General features: G+C 50.5%; 1 long non-coding RNA gene across 1 annotated transcript; it reads left to right on the top strand.

Annotated features, from left to right (window-relative positions):
• Positions 1 to 3,779: 3,779 nt before the first annotated feature.
• On the top strand, positions 3,780 to 5,011 carry LOC134480290 (uncharacterized). Its single transcript, XR_015629967.1, has 2 exons — positions 3,780 to 4,202; positions 4,619 to 5,011. It is a non-coding gene; the product is annotated as an uncharacterized LOC134480290 (long non-coding RNA).
• The last annotated feature ends 1,218 nt before the right edge of the window (positions 5,012 to 6,229 follow it).

Consider the following 6,229-nt stretch of genomic DNA (forward strand, 5'->3'; position numbering starts at 1 on the left):
CATCTGGCAGACATATCCTACATGGACTTGGTACCTCCGCTGTGCTTGCAGGGATGGAGGCATAAATGGAGACCTGGGAAAGAGATAGGCTGACTGCAGAGGAAGGAGGAGACCATTTGCCAGGCACTTCCACTAAAGGAAGCATCACTTTACCCTCTTTCCAAACTTCTGGGGACAACTGGCAGCTCCTGGGTAGCCCCCTTGTCAAGTATGGGTCCCCAAAGAGAGAGAAAGCTCAGGACTCTCAGGGCTGTTCTCTACACTGGTTTGAGGAAAGGCCCTTTCCTGTTCTGGGGCCTCTAGCTGACTGGCCAAACCAGTCAAGCATGACACCAGCCTATCCATTGGCTGGGTCGAGCATCTCTTTCTGTTTCTTTCTGCTTCCCGTGGGTGCTAAATGGAAACTCACTCAGTCCCTCCCCTCATCTCCCTCCTAATCACAATTATTTGCTTTAACAGGACTCCAAGTGACTGTGGCTAAAGCAATCCCAGGCAGCAGTCACACAAGGCCACCAGCACCTTGTCCAAGCCACAACCCCTGGTCCCTGGGCAATAACTTAAAAGCAGCTGGCTCTGCCGCTGTTCTCTCTACAGTGTGTTTAGCAGGCCCTGGCTACTTTTAGAATTGCCCCGGTGCCTGGTCCAGGTTCCAAATATCTACCCACCTCACCTCTGGCTTCCAAAAACAACTGCCAGGACTTGGTTTCCACATGCCCAGAGCCAGAGAGAGCATAGCACCAGGAAAGTTCTATGTGCCCAGTACCTGGGAGGTCTCAAATAATGCTTAGCTAGGGACGCCACCTGGGTGGTGGGGAAGTGATACTCACACTGGCTGTGGGCTTTCCAAGCCAGCTCTGATCTTAATGAACGCCGAAAGTCCTTTGTGAAAAGGATAGACCATGTGTCTGAAGAGGCCCCCTCTACTGCCCGCTCTCTCTGTTCTTTCTGCCCCAAGCTACAGGCTCTAGATGCCCCTCCTTAGATGATCAAATCATCAACCTGTTGCCCTGTACTGACCCTAGGAGCAGAGCCTCCGCCTCTCCTCCCCCTGCATCCCCTTACTCAGTGTCCATAAGCCACAGCTTAGTGCTCACCTCACTCTTCCCACTTAGGCAGAAGCAGGCCTGAGAGCTCAGGAGTGACTGAGTGCGGGGTGCTTCCTGTGCTTGCCCGTCCTGACCAACGCTTAGTCACTACTTGAGCAAGGACTAAGTCAGCCCTGAAGTTAGTTTGCTACGCCTGTGAAATGAACACACTCGCATCCTCCCGGCCCACGCTGTGGCCCTGTCCATCACTGCAAACTGATGCCTTTTTGTCGTGACAGATTCCAAAATTCCCGGTCGTCAGGGACTGCAGTAGTTTTTGTGGGACTGCACTACCTACAAATGGCTGCCTTTTCACTATAGCACGGCCAGGTACTTATGCCTATCCAAGGACACTCCCAGACTCGTCAGGAATAACACTCAGGTTCAGATACCTGGTGTTGTGTTTTATAAAATGAGGTTTGATGTGGCTGGAGGGGAGACTTAGCAGGCCCATACTGAGGCATCCCCCTGAGGTATCAGCCATAGGATAGGCTTCGTATGAAAGGAAGTTTATTTGGGACCTGGAAAGGGGGTCTGGAGAAGGGAGTAGAGGCAGAAAAAGGAAGGAAACAGAGAAGAACAGAAAGAGAGAGTAAGAGAGAAAGAGGAAAAGAGGAGAAGAGGCTGTCCAGGGACATGTGAGAAGAGAGAGAGAGAGAGAGTGAGTCCAAACAGTCCTTATATGCCTGGCTCCTGGCTTGTACCTGGTGGTTGCTAGGTAACTGTTGGGCAGAGACTAGAGGAAATGCTAACACCTAGAACTTATTTTGTGGGTATCACCATGCCAAGCAGTTACTTGGGGATTAGTCCCATAGCGTGTAGGAAGAAACTGAGGCACAGAGAAACTAAGTGACTAGCCTAAGACGGGACAGGGTAAGATGTGGAGGAGCCAAGATTCAACCACCAAGCTACACTTCCCAGAGGTGTATGGTTCACAGTGGGTGGATCCTCCAACATCAGTCAAAAATATGCCCATTGGCCAGTCTGACAGATGATATCCCACAACGGAGGTTCCCGCCTCCCAGGTAACATTAGTTTCTATAAAGTCTACAAAAATTAAATAGTACCATCTCTCTCTCTCTCTCTCTCTCTCTCTCTCTCTCTCTCTCTCTCTCTCTCTTTCTCTCTCTCTCTTTCTCTGTGTGTGTGTGTGTGTGTGTCTTTCTGTCTGTCTGTTTCAATTTCTCTGTCTGTCTGTCTCTGTCTCTTTCTCTCTGTGTATGTATGTGTGTCTGTTTGTCTCTATCTCTCTGTCTCTGTGTGTGTGTGTGTGTGTGTGTGTGTGTGTGTGTGTGTGTGTGTGTCTTTCTCTGTTTCAATTTCTCGGTCTCTGTCTGTCTGTCTCTGTCTCTCTCTGTGTGTGTCTCTGTTTCTCTCTGTCTCTCTCTGTCTCTCTCAGTTTCTGTCTCTGTGTGTCTCTTTCATTTTTACTGTGCTTTTGAGGTAAGGTCTTCCATGTACTCCAGGCTAGCATCCAATTCTTGATCCTCCTGCCTCAGCTTCCCTTTAAAGCTCAACTCATCACCTCTGAAAGCATCAGAGACTCAGAAATGTGTTTCTGGGCCCTGTGAGTATTGTCCCCAGAGCAGCTGTCCACACGGAGTGTGTAGTTCTGAACCAGAAGCAGCAGCCCTGGAAACGAATGTCTGAGGATGTCAGGCTGTTCCCTGGGGTGTCATTTCCCCACCTGAGACTATGATGTCCTAATTCCCCTGACAGACCTCACCAAGACTTTGAACCCCGAGAGCCTGGGCAGACCAAGCTCCCCAGGTCAGAATGTCTCTTCCTGATATGAAGTCAGAGGTGGTGAGCACATGGACAAGAACGGGGCTGTCTGGAAGGCTTGTATCCTCCCACTCATGGAGGCTGATGACTCACATTTTCACAGAACCTGAATATTCTTACATGGTTTGAGAGCTGTTGGTTTTGTTTTTAATGCTTTCTATATTAGTCTGTTCCACTTTCACAGATCCAAGACAGCCTTAATTTTTTAAAATGTATTTATTCACTTTACAACCCACTATCTATACCCCCTCAGGCAAGTCCTCTATGCCCCCTCCCCTGTCTCATTTGAGGAGAAGCTCCCTTCTGGGTATCACCCTCCACCCCACCCCACTCCAGGCCCCAAGCGCCTCCCTCCACCCCACCCCACTCCCTGCACATCCAGTCGCCCGAGGAATCAGTTTAAGCACTCCTCTCCCACTGAGGCCAGACAATGCAGTCCATTTAGGGGCAAGGGATCCACAGGCTGACAGGCAGCAGGCTCAGGATAGCCCTGCTCTAGTTGTTTGGGACCCACATGAAGACCAAACTGCTCATCTGCTCTATATGTGCAGGGGGCCTAGGTCTAGCCTGTGTTCTCGCTTTGTTTGGTGATTGGGTCTCTGGGAGACAATTCTAATTTTTAACATTTCTTCTTTCTCATCTTGTCAAAGCACTCTCACAACAGCCACCCTGGGACCACATGGTCTTCTTCAACCTGTAACAAAGCATTTTGTGCAGGTAAATGGCCCTGTGCAGTGGGGAGGGAAGGGGACAGAGTAACCGTGGGAGCGCATCCACGTTGCCCGGTTGGAAAGGTCTTACGTGGGTCAAGATAGAACTACAGAGCAGTGGGACCTTGGAAGGGTTCTGCCATCCGCTCCTCTTCCATTATTACCTACATGAGAAGCCTGAGGACGTGAAGTGTTAACGTTTGTGTGGAGCATAGCGAACATGTCTTCACACCAACATGTCTTTACCATCGCGAGGATTCGAGGGTCTTGAGTTCACGGTCCACTGACGCATCTCTTTGCTCAGCATTACCCTCCTCTCTGTACAATCTCTATACATTCCTTGTGGCTGTTGGAGGAGGGGTAATGTTTGGAATGTGCGTGGTCCTCACACACCCACTACCCGGTTCATCGGCTAGCTTCAATATGGTTGCATGCGGGATATCATGAGAGTAGTCTTCCTGAGTGGGACTGGTGGAGACCATGGTTCAAGAGGACAAGCTGTTAGCTTACAGACAATTCCGCTAAGCGCTTCCCAACAGCTACCTAGCAACAGTTGCGTCATCACCTGCCGCCATTACTACCCGCGCCCACCACTGGCCAGGTGCAGGTGACCTGGCAGCATGTAAGAGACTGCTCGCTACCCCCTCCCCGCCCCTTCTTCTTCTCTCACTGCCTCCCTCTCCCTCCCTTCTTTCTCACTCTCTTTCTCTATTCCCACAAGTGGGACCCTCCAGGGTCCCTTCAGTGCTTGACCCCTGCTGAGCCTCGCTGATGCACACGGAAGCCTTTTGTTCCCTGAACGCCCTGTCCCTGAACAGCTTGCCTGGGTGGTACACCTGGGCAATAACACTGCTAATCGGTTCCTGTTTTTTGTTCTTCTTTCTTTGGTCCTGAGGGCGTAAGCGGGTTTTTCCACTGTGGTTCCTGGGTTTCTCCACCCAGTGAACTTGGGCATATATTCTGTGAACCACAGTAAAAGCTTTAGCATTCTCGTAACACGAATGACCTGAGTATGTGTCTTTTTCTTAAATGCCGTAGGCCTACGCCTGGTTCTCAGTACCCTGGCAGCACGAGCACCGACAAATGGAGGTCCCACTGAGATCGGGAAAGTGAAGAATTCCTGATGGGGTCGTCCAAGGAGCTGGCGAGCAAACTGAAGGGACGTATTGGGTAAAATGGGCCACAAAGTTGGAGCCCCAGTAAGCAGTGAGTAAAAGGACACCATGGGAATTGAAAGCACATGCAAAGAAAAATAAAGTTTTGGGCTCTTAAACCTCTCAGGCCTACAACCAGGTACCATGGCAGCGCGGGCACCAACACCCACATGTTCCCAGTCTTCCTCTCTTTCTCTTTTTGACCTTCTCTGTTCCTCACCTTCTCTGCTCCTACCCCTTCTCCAAGTCCTCACTCCCCTTCCCCCACAATAAACTTTTCTTATATCAGGTCTGTAATGGTGTGACTTATCAGGGGACACCTTGGCATCAACCTGCCAGGTACCTCCTTACTCCTGCCGCATTATATTTCAGAACACAGGCCACCAGCTTCTTGGCCTGCGATGCTGGCTGGAGTCAGAGCCCACTTCCTGCCAATGTTTTTGATTGGGTGCATGGCTGGATCTCACTTTCCATACCATGTCTCAAAGAACATTACTACATCCATTTCTTTGCAACACACACACACACACACACACACACACACACACAGTGGCACACTCTTTCTGGGAGGAGACTTCTAGAAGAACAAGGGTGTTTTTTAGTTCTAGCATCTGTGTGTGTATGGTTGGGGTGCCCCCTTGGGCACTTCGTAGGAGATAAAGATGGGTGTTGGTAGTGTTAACAGTCAGGGTGGTGAGAGACAGAAGCATTAGGGACAGCCAGAACACACCAAGTAAGACTGTAATTTCCTAAACCCTATACCACAATCCTTGCCAGCCACACCATTGTTCTGTTCTTGCCTGGATTTCCATTTTAACTGAGCTGCTCAGTGAAGCCACACTGGGGCCTCCCCTAAATCTTGGGTAAGCCATTAGTGACGCCAGCTCCCTTCACACCCACAAAGAGATGCTGCCTGGAGCTAAGACATGGGGATCCTCTGGAGGCTCCAGGCTGTCCTGAGAGGCTCTCAGCTGTCCCCACCCCTTGGACAGGTTTCCAAGCTTTAGGCAGCTCGTTTGTCAAAAAACCCCGAAATTGTCAGACTAGGTACAATATAAACACTCGTGTAGTTACAGGATAATAATTACACCTTCCATGTACATAACACCTTTCTCCCCAGAGCAGCCAACTCCTCCTGCATTATCTCATTAGCTCTCTCATCCCTGAGAGGCAGGGAGGACCCGGTGTGGTCGCTCACAGTTCCCAGATGGGAGAGAGAAGAGGGAAGAAGGAAAGGAGGGAGAGAGGGAGGAAAGAGGGAAGGACTGGTTCAGGGACACACACTTAGTTACAGGGGTTAGGTGTAGACTAGCTGGGGACATAGGCAGAAAATGGAAAACCTCCACTGAGCAATTCAGAGGTGGCGCCAGACATAACCCTGTTTCCCTGTCTCCCAGCCTTCGGTGCTGGGAGCCTTCTGGTCCCCATTCTGCAGATGGGGAAATGTACACAAAGAAGTGTAGCTGCTTCCAAGGGCGTCAGAGGCAGGGCAGCT

The sequence above is a fragment of the Rattus norvegicus genome, chromosome 9 (assembly GCF_021556685.1).
Source record: "Rattus norvegicus strain SHRSP/BbbUtx chromosome 9, alternate assembly SHRSP_T2T, whole genome shotgun sequence".
NCBI lineage: Eukaryota > Metazoa > Chordata > Mammalia > Rodentia > Muridae > Rattus > Rattus norvegicus.